The sequence below is a fragment of the Pinus tabuliformis genome, chromosome Q, assembly GCF_031772625.1.
Source record: "Pinus tabuliformis cultivar Carrire ecotype Pingquan chromosome Q, CPIR1, whole genome shotgun sequence".
Lineage (NCBI taxonomy): Eukaryota > Viridiplantae > Streptophyta > Pinopsida > Pinales > Pinaceae > Pinus > Pinus tabuliformis.
Genome location: NC_142296.1, coordinates 1,288,541,643 through 1,288,567,762, shown reverse-complemented (window position 1 = coordinate 1,288,567,762; position 26,120 = coordinate 1,288,541,643).

Genomic DNA, 26,120 nt, shown 5'->3' with positions numbered 1-26,120 from the left:
TGGACTTGTAAAAATTGAACTTCGAGCTCTAGCTAAAAACCTTCCCCTAGAATCTCTAGCTCTATGCATGTCATTTTTTATTTTTCTTCAAGTCAAGTTAATAGTTCTTTTTCTGATCTTCCAGTTCACTCTAGGTGCAAGAAGAGAGCATACTCAAGAAACTACCAAATCAATAACTTTCTCTTTTCTGATCCTCCAGATCACCTTGAAGTGCAAGAGGAGAGCATACTTTGATAGGTTATCAACTTCTTTCCTTGAAATTTTTATGTTTTTTTTTTCTAAGAATATGGCTACTTAATTTCACTTCCCCGGCAACGGCGCCAAAATGTTTAGTCAATTTAGTGTTCCTAAATTGATGTCATTAATTGTCAACCCGGGGCTCGTAAGCTGATGAAGTGAAGGTGTACTATATGTACTTAAGCAACCTCTTAGAGTCTTTTTGTCGTTTGGGGGCGTTGTTTGTGGTCAATTTATCTTCCTAAGATGGAATGGAGTTTTTATAAACAGATGAGTGAGTGTGTGTTGTTGGTGGTTTCTAACTACCTGCTGAATTTGCAAAGGAGAAACTTTAAAGGAAATAAATAACTTGAAATGAACTGAAAGCAAAGAACCACTTTCTAATGGCACTAGACACCATTCATGCTGCTGCAAATAAAAGGTAAGAAAATCACTTTAAAAACCAATGATAATGTTTATCTCTTCCTAACTCTCTGCTTCTAACATATGGTACTATGTAAAACACGATTAGGAAGTAGTTAGAGATGAGTTTAAAAAGTGATCAAAAATGAGAAAAATCTACTTTAAAGACTAGTTATAATGTTCAGCTCTTCCTAACTCTCTGCTTCCAACATATGGTACTATGTAAAGCACGATTAGAAAGTAGTTAAAGATTAGTCTAAAAAGTACTCAAAGCCAACTGTAATTTATTAGTATTCTGATCTCTAAAAGATGAACAATTTATGATAAAGAGACCATCAATATGTTAGCAGACAACTTTGAGAAACTAAACTAGAAATCAGCTATGAAAATAAAGTAAAGGCAGCAACTTTGAATCTGTCAACTGAAAATACCATCAGATATAAAGCAAATACACAAAGACAAAAACAATCCCGGGTTAAAAACCTGCAAAAGAACAATACTGATCAGTTTAAAATAAAGGCTGGAAATGAAATGACATGAAATCAAATGGTATGCTATTATACATGATAAAAGAAATAAAGATTGCTGAAAGCATGAAAATGAAACCAAACACTATGTACACGGGCTGTCACAGATGGGGGCCCTCCATCCACGCAGCCAACTTGAAAGATCAGCTACTAAAGGGTGAATAGAACAGTCTTCTTTTATAAAAACAACATGTCAAAAATACAGTGAAAAGTGCTGTAGGAACAGCCTTCTTAAAACAGAGTTTTTATACAAAATCAGCGCAGCAATTACAATAATCCAAAAGCTAATCTACAAGCGTTGGCACACGCTTATTTATAAGCACAGAGGAAACTACTCTCTGCGTGAACTAAGCAACTACAGCTTAACCTATTAACTACGCAACAACACGCAGTCATAGCTAATTAACTTGTGCAGCAAACACGTAGGTAATCCCGTGCACTTTTGAGGGAAACGGTCATCATGGGAGACAAATCTATGCTTGGATCCTGTCTTTAGCTGTCCTCGTGGCATGGAAGAGGTGCCAGCTACAGTTCCGTGTCCCAACTGCTCACGGCTCCTGTGCCACCGTTCAGAATTTGACCGTTTGACCGAGGGAATACCTACGTTGACCAAGGGCATTCGTGACTGGTTTGGCTCAACCAATAGCATACAATCCATGTGTACATCCAACCCAACATGCCCATGTGGCTCGTTCCTTGAGAGGACACGTGGAGCATATCAAACAACAAAAAGGCTGCGGAATCTCTGTAAATATGTCAAAATCTAAACAAAACAGTCACACATTAGCAAAGTTCACTTGATCATGCTTAAAGACATCTAATGTAATGATCTGGGTAGGTTTACAATGAAAATGAGGCAAAAGAGAGAGATAAGTGAGGAAAAACTGTAGGTAATAATGGATGATTAGGTGCAAGTTAGAGGCTCTACAACATGCACGATGGTTCTTACCTGAACAACAGTTGGTATAATGGGATGATAAATGTTTTAGATATTACATCCAACATGCTTCTATAAGTTGTGTCCCAGAAGACTTTGTAGTGCTAGTGGACGGGTTGGGCTACCAATGTGTCCCAATTACAGCTCCAGTGCTCAAAGTGGCACCTCGAACAGACAACATCAAGGAGGTATAAAGACATATAAAATTTCAGAGGTTGCTCGAAGGGTGGGCTTTGTGCGGCGGCTATGTTTGTCCTCAAGGATGATGAGAGGATGCTTGCCCAATTAAAAATAGTTCCTTGAGTGGTGACAACATACATGAGTGGAACCCATGTGCCGAAAAAAACATCACAGTCTGCCTTGCCATATAGCCGGCACATCATTGCAGCGATTAACTGATATGCTTTGCGTAGCCCCTCTGTCTTGTAAGCCTGGTTTGTCTTGACCTGAAATTCACAGGTTCTTGCCACCAATCCCTCAAGATGTCTTTCGTTGGGATGGTGAACCCAGTGAGCCACTTGGTGTTAAAAATCTGCTGCTTCTCAGGCAATTTGTAGTAGGTGTTGATGCTTGTCGAAGCGATGGTGGCTATGGGTGCTCCATCATGACCCCTGATCATCCAATCATCTATGCTTTTACACTGTAATACCCATTCGATGGTTTCAGTGAATGGGAATACTGGTGGATGAGCCGCTACTTTATGTAATTTTGACCTCTTGAGATTGATATATACTTCGAAGTCCTCTTGTGTTTCTGGGATATCCTTCTTAGCAAATTCCTCATAGATTGCATACTAGGAGAGCCTGTTGGTTTTATTTATGTTGCAAGCCATGTCTATAAAGATAGGTGGTTGTTCTTCTAGATTGACCTCCCATGACCCACTTCCTGAGGTGCCTTGATTTGCTTCTAGGGCTTGCACCGAGTGTGCTGGAGATCCCTTTCGGTATGTAGGCCCAACTTCCGTTTAGTTTTGTGGAACTAGCTTCTGACGGAGGTGGGATATAAACTTAGCAGAATGTATGAGCTTTAATCAACATAAGAGAATAATTGACAAATATCCTATACCATATATATACCATGAATAGAAAAAATGTAAACAACACAATATTATATAAAGTTACTGTTAGCAGGACTTTAGATAAGACTTGTGCATACTAGATAAATAATGCTTAACGATTGTAAATCAGTTCACAACAATCAACCATTTATAAGTGTACATAACTATGCAATAAAAATAGATTATACTAATACCAAAAGAACTAGTTCACTAGCATGAGCATAGAGTTAGTAAGCCAAATACCATTCATACGTAGAAAAACCAAATTTGAAGTATGAAACATCATTTTGGGAGACCGCACATCAAATAGCTTTCAGGAACATCCGATCCTTCAAGTGAGGAAAATACTCATGGCACAAGCACATAGAAATTTGAAGAATTCAATAGTGAAGACGTACAATTAACTCTTGTATTAACTAGAAGGACAACAATTCTCTCAAGTAATATGTATATGTATCTCCAAATAGTCCTCAGCAAAAATCCCTTACAAATGAGGCATGAGGTTACCATTATAGGATAAGAGTGACCCTTGGTCTACTCCTAAATCTTGGGCTTTCTCATGACCTTTCACCTACCATATGACTTTTGGAATTCTATGTGACCTTTCACGTTCACAAGGAATTCCGTGCTACTGTAATATATAATGTTATACAAAAATAAAAATGACTACCATCCTAATTGACTAATCTACAAATGGAAAGTTCTGGAATGTTGAGCCCAAGATTTCTATCAGGTAAGTGTGCCATATGTTGTATTCTGCTGCTATGGGAGAGATCTATGGCTGGACTTCATCATGTTGGTGTAAGCACTCCAGTGCGTCCGGGAGAAGGGTATTCCATTTCGCATGTATATGATTATTCAAGGTACCCAACTTGGTGTAGAGCCTCTCTGGTTCTACTATGTAATGCTTGATATTTTCTCTTGAGATTGGCATATCTCCCATGCGGGCAGCTTGTCTATGTCTCTACGAATGCCTACACCTCATTGTTAATCTCCTCCTGATTTTTTACCTATCCATTCTCTCCTATGGAGGAGGTTGCAAGTAGTTGGATCACTGATTCCAAACTGCTGAACAATTATCTATAGAAGGCCAACACCCTCTCTACATCTTTTGCCAAATTTTCTTTGGACTGAACTTTGATACGAAGTTAGACCTTGGTATTTTGCATAGCGATCCAATCTTTCCTGGGGACTACTGTTAGGGCGTCGGGGTAATTTTCAGACCACTCATGTATTTTATCTAAAGTGGTCATGGTCTCTTTGAGCATGGCAACTGTTTCTTTTGAGTGAGTTTGGATGGTCACTATGGGTGCTATAGTGTGGTGTAGTTTTTCCATTTCATACACTACTGCCATAGTCTCCCCTAGGATCTCTGTTTCTGATGCGATTACTGCTTGGAATTCAGTTGAGCTTGTGTGTAATAAGCAGAGTGTCGCATTTTCCTCCTCCATCCTTCTTTTCCCTTGTTCCGCAACGGTGGCCCTTTCCTCGAATGCATATAGCGTATTTTGCAAATCTACAATTTGCTTACTCATCCAGGCTACTTTATGTTCTGTGGCAGCCACAAATGTTGTTCTGACGTAGGTGATCATTTGATGATTTTTCGTCGTGATATTTGGCACAATATCCGTTTCCGTAGTTACTAACAATGGGTTAGTTAGGTTCCTGCTACAAGATTTCTTCCTCTACTGTATGATTTTGAGGTTTAATTCATCAAATGTGATTTTAGTTAGATCTAGAACCTCTTTGTCTTGATCTTCTAAGATGCCTAGCTCTCAGAGGGGAAGGTGTCCACTAGTGAGGGGAGTAACGGGAGGTAGATCCAAAGGAGGAAGTTCACTTTGTCCTGAGCCTAAGTCAATTGATTTGATTGTCTCTCCTTGTTCATTTACCTCAGTTTCCTTTTCCCTATTTGTCCTAATCTCCTCCTCCTATTGCCTCTTTTCCCCTTCTGCTAGTGTCCTTGCCTTTCTAGCTCCTCCTCCATGTTCTTCAATTCTTGTTCTAATATTTGTTGTTCCTCTTGTTCCTTTGCAACTTCTTCTGCTTGTCTCTTCTTTTCAGCTTCTTCTTTCCTTTTCCTCTCTATCTCATCTTGTGCTCTCTTTTCTTCTTCCTACCACCTTTTCTCATCTTCTTTCCTTTTCTTCTCTATCTCATCCTGCGCTTTCTTTTCTTCTTCCTGCCGCCTTTTCTCTTCCGCTTGTTTTCTCCTTTTCTCGTTTTGGCTTTGGTCGCCAGATTCCTACGATTTTTTGCTCTCTAGTTCTCTTTTCCTCTTTAGCTCTTGCTTCTTTCTTTCCAATTTGGCATTTCTTTGTATGAGCGTAACTTCTTCTTCCTTGTTGTCGCTTAGGGGGTCTTCAACTTCTTTTCCTTTTCGCTTCCTTGATTCCTCGACTCCCTTTGGTGTTCTTTCTCTGAGGCTTATGTCCTCCTGGAAATCATCAAGGAGCTCATCTTCTATGGCCTGCTGCTCACTAGGGCTGATTTCCCTTGTGGAGTTATACCAATTCCTAATCCCATCCTCGAGATCCTTCCTGGTGTGGGCGTAAGACCAACTGAATTTCGCCTTCTTGCAATGGGCAGCTATGACTTTCTTGGGGTCATATGTTCGGTAATTTAGGGTCACAAAATGGCTCCCTTCCAGTTCTTTGGCTTCCGCTTCTACCTGTTTGAATTTTTCTACTACGTATGCCCCAATAGTGAGAGGGAAAGGCGGCCAAGGTTTCTTCTTTCCTTTGTTCAAAACCTTCGAGAAACCCTGTGTCATTTGGTAACAGACCTCTCGTAGAAGTGTCCTATCTGTGACGAACTTGGGCAGAGTGTGAGGAGCTTTATGAGTACCAAACACCTTGACAATCGTTCCTTCATCAATGGGGAACCAATGAGCTACTTTAACCATGGTCCTCATGGCTCTCTATGACATGAACGATGGTTCTTCCCCAAACAACAGTTGGTATAATGGGATGATAAATGTTTCGGATATTACATCCAACATGATTCTATAAGCTGTGTCCCAGAAGACTTTGTAGTGACAGTGGATGGGTTGGGCTACCGATGTGTCCCAATTACAGCTCAAGTGCTCGAAGTGGCACCTTGAACAGACAACATGAAGGAGATATGAAGACATATAAAATTTCAGAGGTTGCTTGAGGGGTGCGCTTTGTGCGGTGGCTATGTTTGTCCTCAAGGAAGATGAGAGGATGCTTGCCCAATTAAAAATAGTTCCTTGAGTGGCGACATCATACATGAGTGGAACCCAGGTCCCGAAAAAAAACATCACACTCTGCCTTGCCATATATCCGGCACATCATTCCAATGATTAAATGATATGCTTTGCATAGCCCCCCTATCTTGTAAGCCTGGTCTGTCCTAACCTAAAATTTCATAGGTTCTTGCCACCAATCCCTCAAGATGTCTTTCGTTAGGATGGTGAACCCAACGAGCCACTCGGTGTTAAAAATCTGCTGCTTCTCAGGTAATTTGTAGTAGGTGTTGATGCTTGTCGAAGCGATGGTGGCTATGGGTGCTCCATCATGACCCCTGATCATCCAGTCATCTATGCTTGTACATTGAAAGATCCATTCAATGGTTTCAGTGCACGGGAATACTAGTGGATGAGTTACTACTTTATGTAATTTTGACCTCTTGATGTTGATATATACTTGGAAGTCCTCCTGTGTTTCTGGGATATCCTTCTTAGCAAATTCCTCGTAGATTGCATACCGGGAGAGCCCAGTGGTTTTATTTATGTTACAAGTCGAGTATGTAAAGATAGGTGGTTTTTCTTTTAGATCGACCTGCCATGCCCCGCTTCCCGAGGTGCCTTGAGCTACTTTAGTAGTCGGGTGACCCATCTCGTCTTCAAAAGAAGAAATGGATATGCACTCAAGCTCGATGTCACCTAGCATGTCAAAAAGGAAATCCCATGATGAGAGAGATGGCATGACAATCAATTGCAACCATAAAATAAAAGGAGACTTAATCGGTGAAATCGCACAGTTGCAAATGTGAAGAATGCAACTGTGCGACTGAGGTCAAAGTTTGGGGAGCGAATGCAAGGTCGCGATGCGCAAAATTTGTTTGCATATTGCACAGTGGGTGGTGGTCGTAGGTCGCAAATAGTTGGAGGTTGCAAAGATGAGGAGTCACAAAGTTGTGAAGTCACGAGGGGAAGTGTATTGCAGCTGTGGGGCACTTACTACAGCTCAGAAAGGCTCAGGGAAGGCCCTAAATGGCTTTGGGAGACCAGGGTCACTCTCAGAGGGATGGAGTTTCAGCTTCCTGATAAAATGAGGGGATCATATGCAAGGCGAAACTAAAAAATTCTGAGTGTAGGCATGGGGAAAAGGCTAGGGAAACCTATGAAGCATGAAAAGGAGAGGAATGCTAAGTAAAAGGCTAAACCCTAGGGCGAGGGATAAACTAGAAGTCAGGAGGGGCAGAAAGTGACACTTGGAAGGAAATAATGATTGTAGGAGGGAGGACCATTACTTACCGGAGTCAGACACGTGCGCGAATTCGGGTCGGAGGGGCTTCTAGCTTCCAGTGCGACCAACAAAGCCTTGACAAATGCGACTGGGTGCCCTCCTATTTATAAAATAATCACACGTGTGGAGGTCGTGAGGGTCGGGAGTGCAACTATTGTGACCTTGTGACTCGAAGGTTGCAAAGTCACATGAGTCACGAGGTCGCATTGGAGGATGTGAGTAGGCGGTGCGACCTTGCGACCTTGTGAGTCACGGAGTCGCATAGTCGCATAGTCGCACAAGTGACTGACGGTAATTAAGGTGACTTTGGGACTTTGTGATTCAGAAGGTCGCGAGGTCGCAAGATAGTTAAGAGGTTGGAGGTGCGAATATGCGACCTTGCGACCCGTGAGTCGCTGTGGTCACAATGGTTGCCATGGTCGCAATTATCAGTGATAGTCGTGTTCTGACTCTACGACTGACCTACCAAGGTAAGAATTGGTGACTTGGATTAACTTAGTAAAAAACTTGGATTTCTCTTCAGTTTTACTGACACTGACGAACCTTCGGGCAAGACTCGGCGTGGCTGAAGCTTAAACCTAATGTAGTGGCTCCAAAAATTTAATGGTTACCTGGATTTTCAGGGGTGTTGTTGCCACACCAACAACACCTTCTTATTCAACAAATTAATAAATTGAAGGAGACAAATTAAAATTTAAGGAAACAACTTACAATGGTTTAAGGGAAACTTTAGCTTAGAAAACAAAAGGGATTAGAGACCCTGGAAGAAGTGGCAGAAGTACTGTCACTTAGATTATGTGATGGATGTAAGAAAGTGTTCAGGGAAGCAGACTGTGAAGGACCAACCAATATTTTGGTTAGAATTCAAGTTGGAGAGAAAGATGAATAATTCCAAATTGTTGTTCCATAAGAACCTGTTGAAGATGCTACTATTACACAAGAACCAATAGTTGAAGTGGAGCGAGATGGAGTAAAACATTGTGTTATTCGATAATAACTTGTTTATGATACTATTGTTACACAAGAACCAGTAGCTAAAATAGAGCAAACTGAAATAAAATTGGTCATTACTCCATAAGAACCTATCAACGATGTTGTTATTACATAAGAATCAACAATTGAGATAGTGTAGCCGGTGGAGAAAGGGAATGAAGAGATAATTTAGGAAACTGTTGAAACTGTCATTGTAATAATAACATAAAAAAACTCTGTCAAAACATGAGGAGCCATTGAATTCAACATTTTAGATTGATGAATTGGAGAAGTGGAGGAAATTATCAATCTTACTAAAAGATGAAACTATTCCTCTGAAACAACATAAGGAATTTGTTAATAATATGAAGAGGACATGGGTTGAAAAATTGAACATTTAGGACTTGGTAAGGATTTAGAAAGAAAGGACATAGGCATTATTCTAAGTGGAAGAATAAGCTATAGACCTCCTTCTCCATTCTATCCCCTATTTTTGCAAGAAAAGTGATTACTTTTTCCATTGACATCCCTCAAGGAGAAACGACCATATTAGGTAAGGGAGGCTCAAGAATTTTTGGAAACTCTCCAGAAGGCCACCTTTCTAGAACAACATCTACTATTTGAACTATTGCATGGCTATGTTTGTTTTGGACATCTTAACCTCACACCATATTTTGGAGATGTTTAGTTGAGAGCTTTGTATCTTTCGTGCAAAATTCTTGTTATTTGGAAGGATACCTATGATACTATAAAAACTAATGAAAAAAGGGTGAAATTGCTTATTTGAAATGAACCAAGGTTTGCTGAAAGAGCCTTGAGGCTATATAGCAGGATATGGTAGTATCCATACACTAAGAAGATGCTAATGGAGTTCAGAAAGAAGGTTTTGGAACATTGTCTTAGAAGCATTAGAGGGATGAGATACGATGCATTGGATGGGAGTAGACTTAGATGGGATGCTTGTAGGAAGGAGTTAAGAGATGAGGACCCTTATTGTTTTTTGAATTTTATCCAGGCACTCTCTAGGGTTTTTCAGTATGTGGAGTGCATTAGGAGATGTGGGATTGGTTGGCTTGGAATTAAGTTCATATTTCCTCTTATTTGGCTCCCTACATATAAATATCAACATCCATATCATCTTAGTGATAAATTATGGGAAATGGAACAAGTACTTTCCCAATAGAGTAGACATAGAGGATACTGCAGGAGCCTACAATTTTTTAGAATTTCACTCTTAGCACATCAGGAACCAGTTACAAGGGTCTGCATGAGGACATGTAGATACTTAAGTTGGGGGGAGATGTTGGGACACACAATTGACATCTTTTTTCACTCATTTTCCTACCTTTTCTTTACCCATTTTATTATCGAGACCATACTCTCCCACTGTAACAACTATTATCAACCTAATTATGTCTCTTTTTATATGCCATCCTTATGATCCAATTCTACTTGTAATTTGGCATGAGAACTACTATTTTAGGATATTTCTATTGTAAAACTAACAACTCGATTGCTATAGCACCATTACAAAGCATGATGGATATGATAGCACTGACAATCATCCAATCATGGGTCCACCCTTTGTCTTCAGTAGACATGTCTTTTTTATCATTGTACATGTAATGTTAGCTTATGTGCTGAGCATGAGTATGTCACCCTCAACAAAAATATAATGATGAAAATGTATTTAACAGATGATGATCCAACCAATTGTTCTTGATCCAAACTTGTCACAAGGTAAATCACTTCAGTCATCAACCACTATTTCTGACTTTGCACTTTAGGGGGGAATATGTTATAGTACATTTTGTCACATCTTATCAATAGGCCTATGATCAATCAACATCCACGGACACCTTGTCATTATCCCTACATAAATCCCTAAGCATGACTCTCCCAAATCCCTAAGTTTCTCACCTTGACTACTTCATTTTAGTGAGTTTAAGGCCAAACACACCCTAGCCCTTTAGGGACTTGCATTCAGCAATAGGTTGCTCAGTTATGCACCTATTGTGATAAGAGTAGGTTGGTCCTTGTTGGGGGTGCACAGATTCTAGAAATTCAGGAAAAATAAAAAGAATCCTGAAGCTCCCTCTTCCAAAAGATTCTAGGAGTTGTTACAACTATTTACCTTGGATAAGAACTTCAAATCCTATCTGATCCTACCTTGGAGATTTCATTTCTTATCCCTTGAGCTCATCCTCCTATCAAGAGTGGATCTCAAGCCTAGATTGGTAAATGGATAAGAATTTCTAAACTAACATCCTCTTTTATATATTTACTGCCATCCACAAGCTAGAGGTTGGTTTTTGGAGACTAATCATACACTTATGATGTTTCTTTGATAATAAGAGAGTTATTATTCCCATGACTTAGGGTGGCTTTGAGGTGTACATTGTGGCAAGGAAGGACAAATCAACTTTGGAGGATTGCTAAAAGATCAGCTTCCACTTTTGGTTGTAAACTCTCTCCCTTTCATATTAATACAAAGAGTATACTGTTTTCCTATATGTGTTATGTTATGTTTACATTCATATATATTCTATTTTTATGTTGATCCATTGAATAGATTAATTGGATAATGCTACATAGATGTCGTAGATCTTTCACTTGTGTTGTTTGTTTGTGAAGGTTCTAATTGTAGCGATCAAAGCTACGGTTGTAACTGACAAGACAAGAGGAAAGAAGAGATTGTGACGGATCACGAGTAAGCATCTTTCCATTCTCTAATTTCTCTAAGGATAACTTTATAGTATTTGATTTTTGTTGTTCTAGACCAGGCCACTAGGTCTAGGGAAGATACTTTTATCCACAGTCATAGCTTCTATATAAAAGCTCTGATACCAAACCTGATTTAGAATATTTGATCTAGTGACATTATCCAAGATCTTTTCTTTAGTTGATGTTAGCATAATTGCATTAAAATAGAATGTAAACCATATGTGAAAACACTTAAAGAGGAAGCAACATAAAGGAGACCATAAAAACAATGCACACAAAAGTTTTATAATGGAGTTCATCTAGTGTGGACTATGTCTCTGGGCCCTATTTCAATAGTGGGGAGGCCACTTCATTCATCTCATAAAAAAGAAAGGCAAGTACATGGAAAAATACATCATTATACCTCCAATCCTGGGAGTGACTTAAAATTCAACTAATCAAAACATAACAATCATAACATTAGTAGGTTTGTCTCGTCCTCTTGAGACTTTTGACTATAAACATGACCTAATTTAGAAAGGTGTATTTTTGTCTTGAACTTCATGCCTAACAGTTAATGATGAAGGCATATTTCTACCATGACCCCTTAAATCCGCTATTTAGATGCAAAAAATGACTGCACCATTGTGATCCTTGCAAAATTCTAGTTAAAATGAGTATAAACTTGGCCCCGTTATGACACTATCAATTCTGGCCCCTTTGGGAGTCTTTTAGATTCCTCATAGATTTTACATATAATATTCTTGGAATATTCCTCCTTTGGAACCTCACCATCAAGGTTATGCTTCAAGGTTCCGAGCTCGGTCAAGGTTCCATGGGCACTGTTTAGTTGGTATGTCATTGTTCCTTCTATGCTCTACCTGCTTGGTCCCCCACCAGTTCCATTGCAAAATAATATGGGTTTTATATGTGGGTGCCAACAAACCTTTCAAGGTTTTACTGGTTGGTAGGCTGGTTAGTGGAGTTATATTTGGGTCGTTCATTGGCTCGTGGCCTGGGTTCAAACTCATAGCCTACCATGGTTAGAGTTAATATATTTGTTTTAATACAAAACATCTTTGCCAAATTGTAATAGCAGAAGTATAACCAAGTTGTTCGCTTGTAACTATTGGTAATGACCATTGGGTGTAATCGTGTGTTAACTACTGAGCACACGGTTAAAAAACGTCAATATTTGTATACAAATTTATTCCACATATATTTGAGTTTCCACACTAACTGTAGTCAATAATAAATAAATAGTCACCAACAAAACTATTTCATTTAATTTTAAATGCTGGTAATGTGGTTTTAACCATCCTTCATTTGGAGTTGGCTGTTAACAAACCATGAGCCAAAATAATGTGTTGGTTCGAACTGTTACCCTTGGTTCCAAACTATTTGTTGGGTTTAACATTTTTCTTGACTACCAACCATATGTGCTAACCATGCTGATTAAGTTGGAACTCGCTGTTATAAATATGGTTTGCCTTGACAAACATTGTTTAATATAAACAATATGGTTTGGACCACTGAATTAACTGTTGATTTGACCATATGGTTATGTCTGCCATTATATTTGGTTTATGGCATTATATAAACACAACCACCTATAAATATGGAACTCGGCCTTTTGACTTTAAAACAAACTCGTCGCCAAAAATCGGAAAATGCTAATGCCAAACCAACTACAGAATTGGGTTAAAGCCCATTTGGCTACCAACCGGGTGCCATGTGGCACCATTTGATTGGGCCACATAGCCCCATTTTATTGGGCCACTTTTCGACTACCAAGTTTAGTGGGGTGCCAATATATTTGGTGATTCCACCAACTTTAGTGGTGCTACTACATTTATCTGGCAGTCTCAATAATTTAAGCTAGAGTTTTCCAATTTTGGCTGGGCTGCCAAAGTTGTCAAAGCTTCAAATTTAACTAGCCTTCTACTAACTTTGCCATTTCTTCCTAGTTTGACAAGAACTTTGACTGACAAAAATCCATTATACAATGTCAGATTGAGGTGTCGCCTGTGGCATCGAAAATATTGTAATGAACTCTTCAATTTAGTCCTTGTTTCACAGTGATCCAAGGATTTTGAGTTTGGGCCATTAGGGATCCACCTTGATCATCATCGGGGTCATCATAACCTATATTTATTGGGAATTTAATTTTCTTATGAGTAGGATTGATTTTCCTCATGAATTTTTGGAAGAAGCTAAAGTCATTGTCTAAAACATTTGATAAAATTTAGGTCATGCAGTTAGAGAAAGATTTCACCTCTCTTGATCTTCATTCCTTTTAAAGGATTGAATATTATCTATCTCATGTTTGTTGAAAATAATACTGAGAGGGGGGGTGAATCAGTATTATCAGATCAATAAAACTTTTTCAATGCTCAGAAACATATACGCTACTTCAGTTAAGTGAACCAGCGTGTACACGCTACTGTGTCTAAAGAAAACAACGTATAACCAGAAAACTTATAATTCAGTTAGTTTATCTTCAGTTAAGTGCATCAGGTCATTATTCACCATATTAAGAGTAAACAGATGCAGTGTAACAGAACAGATCATCACACAAAAGCCACACACATGAACACCATGATATAAGGTGGAAACCCAATGTGGGTGAAAACCACCTGCTGCAAGTCGTCTCTATCTTTCTTTAATAAGAACTTCAGTTTACAATCTTTTGTACTGGTGCAGCCTTATACCAGTACGCAGGCTACAACCTGCAGAAGGCTTCAACCTTCTCTCGTTCTCCAAACTTCCTTGGAAGGGAGCTCCAACCCCCTTTGCTCTTGTACTAGCTAAGATACTAGTACGTAGGTGCTGGCCTACAATCTTCTTTCCTTCAGGTACCACTTTTCATCAATTTTCAGACTGGATATTCCTGAAGCACAACATTACAATCTGAAGACTATGATTCATTCACAAATCATTGAAGCATAAAACAACCAATACTGGCATCATCAATCTTTGAATCACTGAACCACTGAAACCCTGTCAACACCTGTCACCAGAACACAGAGCAGACTACAGAACTCTGTAATATCAGTCAGACTTAACTGCAAACCCAAAAATCATGCTTCAAAAGATATACGCTACTTCAATGAAGGCAACCCGTGTATACACGCGGTTTTACCGAAGACAACATGCGTACAAATCTAAAAATAACTTTTCATAACTTGCAGCTGTACCAGATATCAGTTATACCCAGAATATAACATTGCGTCAGTATGCAGATCTAGAAACACGCATAATCAACCATATAAAAATAGTTCATTTCAAACCATTTGATCCCGATCTCTCCTTAGATCTTGTTCTCCATCAACCGATGAGATCTCTCCTTAGCTCAGATTAAGCAATACATCATCAACCAATAACCTGCATACTGGATCTAATACTTCATCAGATATTCAAGACTTTTCGGATACACTTGCCTAATGATTTCCTTCTCCTTATATAGCCTTAGGCCTTGTTCAATACCAAGAGCCAAAACCATAGAAATCCAATACCATCATCCTCAAAACTAGGGATCGACACGTCCGTCGAGACACCATGGTCCAAAACCATAGGCACAACTTCCAAGGAATAACCGCCACGGACCAAAAATAAGTTTTCCACATACACGCGCTTTTACTGAAGCCAACCAGCGTGTACACGCGACTTGGGCTTGATGAACCTGCGTATATGAATTTTCTCTTCTTCTTATAGTCTGATCATCAATTCCTTGCTGCTGACCTTCTGCACTATGATTTGTCATCAGTGTGGTTTGCCATCAAGGACAATACTTGTCTCATAATGCCAACAATCTCCCCCTTTGGACTTGATGGCAACCCTAAGATCCTTAGAATTATTCTCCCCCTTTGGCATCAAGGGCAAAGGGCTGTGCTCCCCCTGAGTACATGTTGATCTCTCTGCTCTGCTGTGCTGAACATGCTCCCCCTGACTGTAGGCAAGATCTGCAAAAGATGTTCTTCAAACGAACCGAGACTTATACATTATAAAGGACCTTCCTATCACCAAAAGACGCAATGCATGCATCCATACTCCCAACCAAGAGGAGATATAACAGAAATATAATAACCAATAACATTACATCATTCCATCCCAGGCATAGTGGGGAAATCATAGGCCGTTACATGACCTTGACACTATAAAAGAAATATGACATAGAGACAACAAATCTAGACCAAGACTTCTGAAAGACACCAGCAGTATCTGATAAGCATCTTTTATATCAGCAGCCAAGATTTCCTTCTGAGCTCCTTCTCCTGAAATTAACAACAGTTGTGTACTAGAACCAAAAGCATCTAAATGCCAACAATGCTTTATGAGACTTTAAGCTGCTCCCCCTGAACCTGTGCCTGCTGCACCCCCTGAAACTGTGCCTGAAGAATTCTGGCATACCCATCTCAGATCTTCTCCAACCGGAGTCTACCCTTGCTGTTCAGAACTCCATATACGCGACTTTTCCTGCATAAAACAGCGTATGCACGCGGATATGCTTCCTGCAGCACGCGTACACCATACACGCGACTTTCCCAGCATAAATCGGCGTATATACGCGGATTTCCCTTACGTAACTTGCGTATACCAACTTTTCTGTAGAACAGACAAGCTTCAACAGCAGGATGAAGCATCAACTACTCCCAGCTTTTGTCTGAGATATTCAAAAGTTTCCCTGGGTAGTGGTTTTGTGAGAATATCAGCAACTTGTTCCTTAGAAGGAACATACTCCAGCTTGACCTTCTGCTCAAGCACTTGTTCCCGAAGAAAATGGTACTTGATTGGTATGTGCTTGGTCTTTGAGTGCATGACTGGATTCTTTGAAATGCTGATTGCACTTGTATTATCACATAAGATAGAGACTGGTGGCGTGCAAGTGATTTGAAAATCCTGTAAGGTCTGCATCATCCAAAGAAGTTATGTGCAACAAGATGCTGCAGCCACATATTCTGCTTCAGCTGTAGATAAAGCAATCGAACTCTGTTTCTTGCTGAACCAAGATACTAATCTGGAACCCATGAAGAAAGCACCACCACTTGTGCTTTTCCTATCATCCACACTTCCGGCCCAATCTGCATCTGTGTAAGCATGAAGAGTGAGATCTGTATCTCTAGGATACCATAAGCCATAGTTTTGGGTCCCTTGAAGATACTTGAAGATTCTTTTGACTGCCTGAAGATGAGTTTCCTTTGGGTTGGCTTGAAATCTCCCAACAATTCCTACTGCATGCATAATATCTGGCCGGGTACCTGTCAAATAAAGCAAACTCCCAATCATGGATCTATAAGTGGGTTGGTGAACTGCTGCTGATTCGTCATTTGCACTGAGGCTGCATCCTGTAACCATGGGGGTACAAACTGGCTTTGAATCTTCCATGCCATACTTCTTCAAGATCTGCTTGAGGTACTTGGTTTGAGACAAGAAAATACCTCCTTCATTTTGTTGGATTTGCAATCCAAGAAAGTATGTCAATTCTCCAAGTAATGACATTTCAAATTCTTTCTGCATAACCAAGGCAAAGTTCTGACTCATAGCCTCTTCATTGCTACCAAAGATAATATCATCTACATACACAACAAGTATTAGCAATTTGTTATTTTCAACTTTCATATAGAGATTGCTATCTGCTGATCCTTTTGAAAAACCTTGTTGGTGAAGATATTTGTCCAACCGATAATACCAAGCCCTTGGAGCTTGTTTGAGACCATAAAGAGCCTTTTTCAATCTGCATACAAGATTTGGATCATTCCCAAGAATGAAACCATCTGGCTGCTCAACATATACTTCTTCTTCTAAGTCTCCATTCAGAAAGGCTGATTTCACGTCCATTTGAAATACCTTGAAGTTTTGAAATCTTGAGAGAGCAAGGAACATTCAGATGGCCTCAAGTCTTGCTACAGGAGCAAAGGTCTCCTCAAAATCTATCCCTTCTTGCTGCGCATACCCTTTACAAACAAGTCTGGCCTTGTTTCTAATTACTTCTCCATTTTCATTCAATTTATTCTTGAAGACCCATTTTGTCCCTATGACATTCTTATCTTTTGGTCTAGGAACCAGTTCCCAAGTGTTGTTCTTTTCGATCTGCTCAAGTTCTTCATCCATTGCTTTGACCCAACATTCATCTTTGCATGCCTCTTTCACATTTTGTGGTTCAGTGGAAGAGAGTAATGCCAAATAGCTTGAGGCTTCTGCAATTCTTCTTCTTGTTTGTATTCCTGCTTCTTTCTGCCCCACAATCTGAGATTCTGGATGATTCTTTTGAACATATCTGGATGGAGTCTTCTCTTCTATTCTTGTCTGCTCCTCTGGTTCTTCTTGAGGTTCTTCTTCTTCTTGAGGTTCTTCTTCTTCATCATTCTGCCTTTGGGGGTAGCCTTCATCTTCTTCAATGTCTTCATGATGAACTTGCCTAGGAATATATCCCTTCTCATCAACCACTACATCAATGCTGTCAACAATTCTGCCAAGTCTTTTATTGTAGCACTTGTATGCTTTGCTATATGGAGAATAACCAAGAAGAATGCCTTCATCTACTCTTGGTTCAAGTTTGCCAAGTTGCTCATCAGTATTCTTAATATAACATTTGCTCCCAAATATTTTGAAGTGCTTCACCGAAGGAGTCTCACCACTCCAGAGCTCATGAGGTGTTTGAGTGCTGTTTACTCGGACATTTGTTTTGTTAAGAATAATAACCGCAGCATGTGCAGCTTCACCCCAGAAAGTTGCGGGAGTACCTGATTCATCAAGCATAGCACGAGCCATTTGTTGGATTGTTCTGTTCATTCTTTCCACCACCCCATTTTGCTGAGGAGTTCTAGCTGTAGAGAATTCTCTTCTTATCCCATGTTCTTCACAGAAATCGAAAAATTCGTTTGAGGTAAACTCCCCACCTCTGTCAGATCTGAGGCACTTAATTTTGTGTCCTGATTCATTTTCAACCAAGGCTTTGAAGGATTTGAATTTTTCGAATGCTTCATCTTTGTGCTTCATAAGTCCTAACCAGACAAACCTGGAGAAATCGTCAATGAATAATATCAAGTATTCTTCTCCTCGAGGTGTTCTTTTTCTGAATGGACCACATGTATCTGTATGTACTAGCTCAAGAGGCATGCTAGCTGATCCTTCCTTCTCTGGAAAGTTAGTTCTAGTTTGCTTTCCAAACTGACAAGATTTGCATATAGTGTTGTCTGGAATTTTGATATCTGGAAGACCACGAACTGCCTGATATTTGCATGCTTTCCTTATCTGTGAAAAGCTTAGATGCCCCAACCTACGATGCCATAGCCAGTGTTCATCATCCTTGCTCAAATAGCATTGTTGTGGTCCTTCTTCAAATATGTATAGATTATTTGGAGTCCTTCTTCCTTTGATCACTGTTTTACCTGTATCAAGATCACGAACACAACATCCATTTGATCTAAATATTACCTCTGTTCCTTGGTCGCACATCTGACTGACACTCAGAAGATTATGCTTCAATCCATCAACATACAAAACATTTCCAGCTTTGACTTTCTCTTTCAATGGAGCCACACCTTTTCCTTTTATGGCTGCAGAGATATCGTTTCCAAAGGAAACTTTCTTCCCCTTTTCTAATGCGGTATATGACTCAAGCTTTTCTTTGTCCCCTGTCATATGCTTCGAACATCCGCTGTCAATGTACCATAGACTTTCTTGACCTTCTGCATAAAAGGCTATCCCACATCTTTCTGGTTGTGGTTCCTTTATTCTCCATGTTCTGACATTTGAGTTTTTCTCCTTCTGAATTGTCTTCCGGAACCTGCTCCTGCATTCAGAGTCTTCATGACCAAAGTTATTACAAATAGAGCATTCAACTTCATTTTCAAGAACCGAAAAGTTGTTATAAGTCCTTTTCATGGTTTCAGTCATTCTCCCTTGCTTTTGAGTTTCTCTAGTCATGATTGTCTTGTAGGCAACACATTGAGCTGCTTTGTGACCGAAGTTATGGCAAGAAAAGCATTGGCCATTAAAGAAACTTCTGTGATAACCAGATCTATCATCCAACCGATTGTAGCTTCTATTTATTCTTGGAGCAAATTGGGAAGATTTTACCTGTGGCTGATTGTAGCTTCTGTTTGTCCTTAAGGCAGTTTGTCCCCAAATTTCTTGATGGTCTTTATTTGTTCTTGAGGTAAACTGTCCCTGATTCACCTGATTACTTTTAATTGGTCTTTGCTCGCTTTTCCTTGCTGCATCAAGATAACTTTTAGAGGTAGAGGCTTGAGATGTTTCTCCATGATATCCAAGACCTGTCTTGATCAGAGGAGATCGCTGCACATTGATAATCTCATCCAAGGTTTCAGATCCATTGACAAATTTAAGATTAATAGCTTTTGTTTTATCAATCTCTTTTCTAAGACCAACAATTTCACCTTCTAGTTTTTCAAGATGTTTTTCCTTTTCATCAATTTGAAATTGTAGAGTATCAATGATCATATTCTTTTCTTCTATACATATCTTGAGTCTAGTAATTTCATCATAAATATTATCCACATCTATAGCATCCATATAATCATCATCTTCAAATGCCATTAACAACTTATATTCATTACCTCGTTCATCTTCATCACTATTCGATAGACCATCACTATCTTCATGAGTGTAGTAGCTTTTCTTATTTGCACTCTGTTTCTTGTTCCATCTGGCAGGTTCCTTTCCTTTATCCTTATAAGGACATTTTGCAGCATAATGACCTACTCTTCCACAAGCAAAGCATTTAAAAGGTAACTTACCTCTGAACCTTCCAGAACCCCTTTGAAGATTTCTGACAAAATTTGATTCTTCTTCCTCGTGGTTTGCTTCATAATAATCTTCTTTGCCTGATGCCTTGAAAGCAGCTTCTCTTCTGTCTGATGGACCTCCCTTTCTCATTTCATAAGCAGTTAGAATTCCATGTAGCTGAGACATAGTAAGAATTCGTAGATTTTCCTTTTCTTCTATTGCAGATACTTTAGATTCAAACTTGGGGGACAATGATCTTAGAACCTTTTCAACCACTATAGCCTCTTTTATTTCTTCACCCAAAATTTTCATACAATTAACAATCTCATCTACCCGAAGAAAATAATTAGCCACACTTTCATCATTATACATCTTGAGAGTCTCATACTGAATCCTGAGAGTTTGAAGTTTAGCACGCTTTACCTATTCATCACCTTCATAGCTCGTGACAATTTTATCCCATATCTCTTTTGCAGATTTGTAGTGCATTACCTTCATGAATTCCGTTTGGGATATACATCCTAATAGGGTACTGACTGCTTTCACATTTGTTTCATACTTCTTTTTCTCGGCTGCATCTGTAGGAGTAGCTGAAGGAAAAGCGTAGCCTGTTTCTACAATGTCCCAAACTTCTGTACCAAGAGATTGAAGATAGGCAGTAACTCTTACCTTCCAATAATTGAAGTTTGTCCCATCAAAAACCGGTGGCCTGATTGATGCTTCTCTCTCGTAGTTGCTCATGATGAACGATCTACCTTCAAGCGATCAAGCTTCTCTGAAGGACCTGCTCTGATACCAATTGTTGAAAATAATACTGAGAGGGGGGGTGAATCAGTATTATCAGATCAATAAAACTTTTTCAATGCTCAGAAACATATACGCTACTTCAGTTAAGTGAACCAGCGTGTACACGCTACTGTGTCTAAAGAAAACAGCGTATAACCAGAAAACTTATAATTCAGTTAGTTTATCTTCAGTTAAGTGCATCAGGTCATTATTCACCATATTAAGAGTAAACAGATGCAGTGTAACAGAACAGATCATCACACAAAAGCCACACACATGAACACCATGATATAAGGTGGAAACCCAATGTGGGTGAAAACCACCTGCTGCAAGTCGTCTCTATCTTTCTTTAATAAGAACTTCAGTTTACAATCTTTTGTACTGGTGCAACCTTATACCAGTACGCAGGCTACAACCTGCAGAAGGCTTCAACCTTCTCTCGTTCTCCAAACTTCCTTGGAAGGGAGCTCCAACCCCCTTTGCTCTTGTACTAGCTAAGATACTAGTACGTAGGTGCTGGCCTACAATCTTCTTTCCTTCAGGTACCACTTTTCATCAATTTTCAGACTGGATATTCCTGAAGCACAACATTACAATTTGAAGACTATGATTCATTCACAAATCATTGAAGCATAAAACAACCAATACTGGCATCATCAATCTTTGAATCACTGAACCACTGAAACCCTGTCAACACCTGTCACCAGAACACAGAGCAGACTACAGAACTCTGTAATATCAGTCAGACTTAACTACAAACCCAAAAATCATGCTTCAAAAGATATACGCTACTTCAATGAAGGAAACCCGCGTATACACGCGGTTTTACCGAAGACAACCTGCGTACAGATCTAAAAATAACTTTTCATAACTTGCAGCTGTACCAGATATCAGTTATACCCAGAATATAACATTGCGTCAGTATGCAGATCTAGAAACACGCATAATCAACCATATAAAAATAGTTCATTTCAAACCATTTGATCCCGATCTCTCCTTAGATCTTGTTCTCCATCAACCGATGAGATCTCTCCTTAGCTCAGATCAAGCAATACATCATCAACCAATAACCTGCATACTGGATCTAATACTTCATCAGATATTCAAGACTTTTCGGATACACTTGCCTAATGATTTCCTTCTCCTTATATAGCCTTAGGCCTTGTTCAATACCAAGAGCCAAAACCATAGAAATCCAATACCATCATCCTCAAAACTAGGGATCGACACGTCCGTCGAGACACCATGGTCCGAAACCATAGGCACAACTTCCAAGGAATAACCACCACGGACCAAAAATAAGTTTTCCACATACACGCGCTTTTACTGAAGCCAACCAGCGTGTACACGCGACTTGGGCTTGATGAACCTGCGTATATGAATTTTCTCTTCTTCTTATAGTCTGATCATCAATTCCTTGCTGCTGATCTTCTGCACTATGATTTGTCATCAGTGTGGTTTGCCATCAAGGACAATACTTGTCTCATAATGCCAACAATGTTAAATATCTATAGTTGAAGTTAGGAAAATTTAGGAAAAAAATTCTAAAGAAAAATAGACATCTAATTGAACTATCCTTGATGAACCTGAGAACATCTTATGATGTTTTTTGTTCCTCATTCTGCACCAATTGGAGATTGAATAAGGAATATGGTAATGCATACACCTTTGAAACCTTCTATGATTTGTTGATCAAGGACCAATTTTTTTTTCTTGATAAAGGAAAGTGTGGTAGAAAAGACTAGGCTCATTTGCTCAAGGGGGAGGACAAATTGAATTAGAAGGAAAGGGGATGCAAGCTGGAATGAATTTACCAAAAAGCTAAAGATAGGGGTGATGTGTCTATATCAAATAAGAAGAATTGAAAAAAGAAGATATGCAACTCCTATAGAAAGTCAATACATGTTTTAGATAATACCCATCGAAAGAAGTGTAATGACCTAGAGGATAAGGTTAGGCAACTTGAAGGAAACATTTCACCTAAAAGATTAATTAGTTGGTTAGTTGACAACTTCACTTTCTCATTTAAAAATCAGCCATTGTATGCTCACACTGCATAGAATTAATGGATAGTTAATTTTGGATGCACTCATCATATGGCAAAGACTGCTTCTATATTTTCCTCAAAAAGGGATGTTGAGCAAAATATTGATCTAAAATATGTTTTTTCACTCGTCATAGTTGATTACAGTGATATACCTTGTCAACATGGAAAAATTGTGAATGACTATCATGTTCCTAGTGTGAGCATGAATCTATTATTAATTCCCAACTAACATAAGCTGGTAAAATTGTCAAATCTTGGCCAAATCAATTCCTTGTTAAAGATATGAGGAAAGACAATTCAATTGTCACTAAAGGAGCTCTTGACTCAAAGGATGGAATGTATAAGTTTGGTGACTTATCCCAAGAAGATGGTGAACTGACTATTGCCATTGCATAAAACAATGATCAGAGGAGTTTCTAACATGAAAATCTTAGACATCTAAATTTTAAAAGTTTGAAGATAATGGAAACATATAGCATGGTTGATGGTTTACAAAAGGTCATTTCGCTCAATGCATTATGTAGAGGGTGTGTTCTAGGCAAGGATCATTAGGAAATTTTTGACTCTAGAAAGGCATGGCACACACAAATACTATCAGAGCTTGTTCACAATGATATTTGATACATTAATAAGCCTCCATTGGTAGGGGTGAATATATTTTAACCATTATTTATGATTCTCAAGGTTTATTTGGGTTTAGTTCTTAAATAATAAGAGTCACATCTTTGAAATATTCAATCAATTTAGGGAATTGGTTGAAAAGAAATGTGGACAACCCATTAAATGTCTGAGATTTCATAATGGAGGGGAGTACATGAATTTACCATTTGAACAATATCTTATTTAGTTGAGTATTTCTTGGTAGAGGTAGGCCCCTCATACTCCTTAAATGAATGGTTTGAAAAAGTGTAAAAATTAACCTTATTAAAAATGGCTCAATGTCTCTTACAAGTCAAATATTTTTTGACTAAGCTTTGAGATGAAGTTGTTTACTATGAAAACTATATTCTAAATCTTGTTCTAACTAGGGATGTTAATTCTATGCCTCCGGTCAAGAGATGGTGTTGTAAGAATCTCTCTTTTGGTCACCTTAGAGTTTTTGTATCTATTTCCCGACTGCATATTTTTTTATGATTGTGGAAATAAATTGGATGCAAAAATTCATGCTTACATCATGATGGGCTACTTTGAAGAGTCAAAATCATATCGACTGTTTAATCTAGTCAAATAGCAAATCATTGTCAATATTCATGTACACTTTGATGAGAAGTCTTTTGACATTAAGTTGTTAAACTCTTCCCTTGGAGTATTACACATTGATCCTTTTAATATTATTGTAGGAAATGTATTGAATATCATTTTTTAAGTATTTTGATCACTTCATCAACAACTATTGTTGATTCAATCGATTGAATTTCATCTTTAACTGAAACCACAACCTCTACTAATCACATCTTTGAAGTAAATATCAATTCATTGACTTGTTATTTGACTTGGTGGGGTACTAAAACAATTGAAGCTATTGGAACTCATGTTGGTGATCATGTTTCCTCAAGTAAATAGACACACAATTAGAAGTAGCATTTCAATATTTCTCTAGTGGTTCATTTTCATGAGACTAGTGATCTAGGTTCCTATGATGATGCATAATGACAACCACGGTGGGAGCATACTATGGAGGATGAAATGTACTATCTTTTGAATAATTGTTAGGATATTCGACCCATAGGAAATAGTTAAGTATAACTTGGTCTAGTGTAGAGTTAGGTAAAGTGTGTTTCTTTACTATGTACTTTTGTAACTTACAATCCGACGGTCACGATATGTAGTGATCTGATGGTTCATTCTCTCCTCAGTATTACCGACACTTGATCTGTGGCTTAACATCCGATTGGTCCATGATCTCTATTTAAACAGCATGGAGGGTCATTTGTAGGGTAACTGTTCATGAGAGAAGCTTATGTAAATTTTCATTCTTTTATTAATAAATTTCCTGAAGTGGTCGCGTTGGCTCAGGCTGTGGACTGTTTCCCTCTTTGAGGGTTTTAACCACATTAAGAATAATGGTGTATTGATCTATGATCTGTTCGTGAACGGTGTCCTTTGGTTGTCTGTCTGAGGAACTTACCCTATAAATTCCTACATGGTATCAGAGCAATTTGAGGGCCGCATCCGTTGGTGATCCAAATCTGAAGCCGGTACAACTGCATCTAACTATCGTTTCCTAGATCTACTATTTTTGACTGCTTTCAGACCGATAAGACAGCTCTATTGTGTTAGGAGCATCTATTCCAGTGAGGAACCCCTTTCGTTTCACGCAAAAAAGTTTCTGGTAGCCCTAGCTATGTCATTTTTAAGATCTGGAGGTATATAGTCTTTATTTGCAGTTCTAGCTATTCATCTCTCTGTTTATTTCAGTTTATTTAGCTCTCTGTTTTTTATTACCGGATCTATACCTTTCATTTCTAAGTATGCTCTTTGCCCTGCGACTTTGTGTGATCTGGGAAAATCAGAAACAGAAAGGAAGGATTTTTCTCATGTGTATGCTCTTTTCCGCCGCGCCTTAGTGTGATCTTGGAAAATCAGAAACATTGAGGTAAATATTTAGTTTCCGGGTAAAGCTAACTTCAAGCTGTGTTGGGTTTTGTGGTTTTTGTTTTGAAGGTAAAAAAGTGCTGTTTCAAGTACGCATGCACCCCAAAGCTTCAATGACTAAAAAAAAAAACCCCTTCCTCTTTTCCAAAAATTACTAACCTTTTAAACTAGCTCACTTGGTCCAAAGTTACTTTATGAGAATAGAAATCTCGAGTTCAAGTCTTTCCTTTTGTTGAGTTACTTTTTCAAAAAGCACATGTAACTTATGTTTTAAAGTTACTTTATGTAAAAGTGTTCTCACCCATTATAAAAAGTGAGTCACTTATAATTCTAAAGTCTCTTTATCTTTTTTTTAAGTTACAATTTAGTGGGTAGCTCATAAAGTACCATTGTAAAAGTGACTTTCACTTATTTATAAAAGTGAGTCACATAATTTTTTTTAAAGTGAGCTAATTAGATTAAGTTTGGAAAGGGGGCAGTTTTTTTTGTTTTTTTGTTTGTTTGTTTAAATATAATATTATTATTCATTTCCACACATTCACGCACTTCGTCGGCATCTTCAACAACTTTTCTTCAAAAAGCCATAACTTCTTCATTTGGAAGCCGTTTTCAA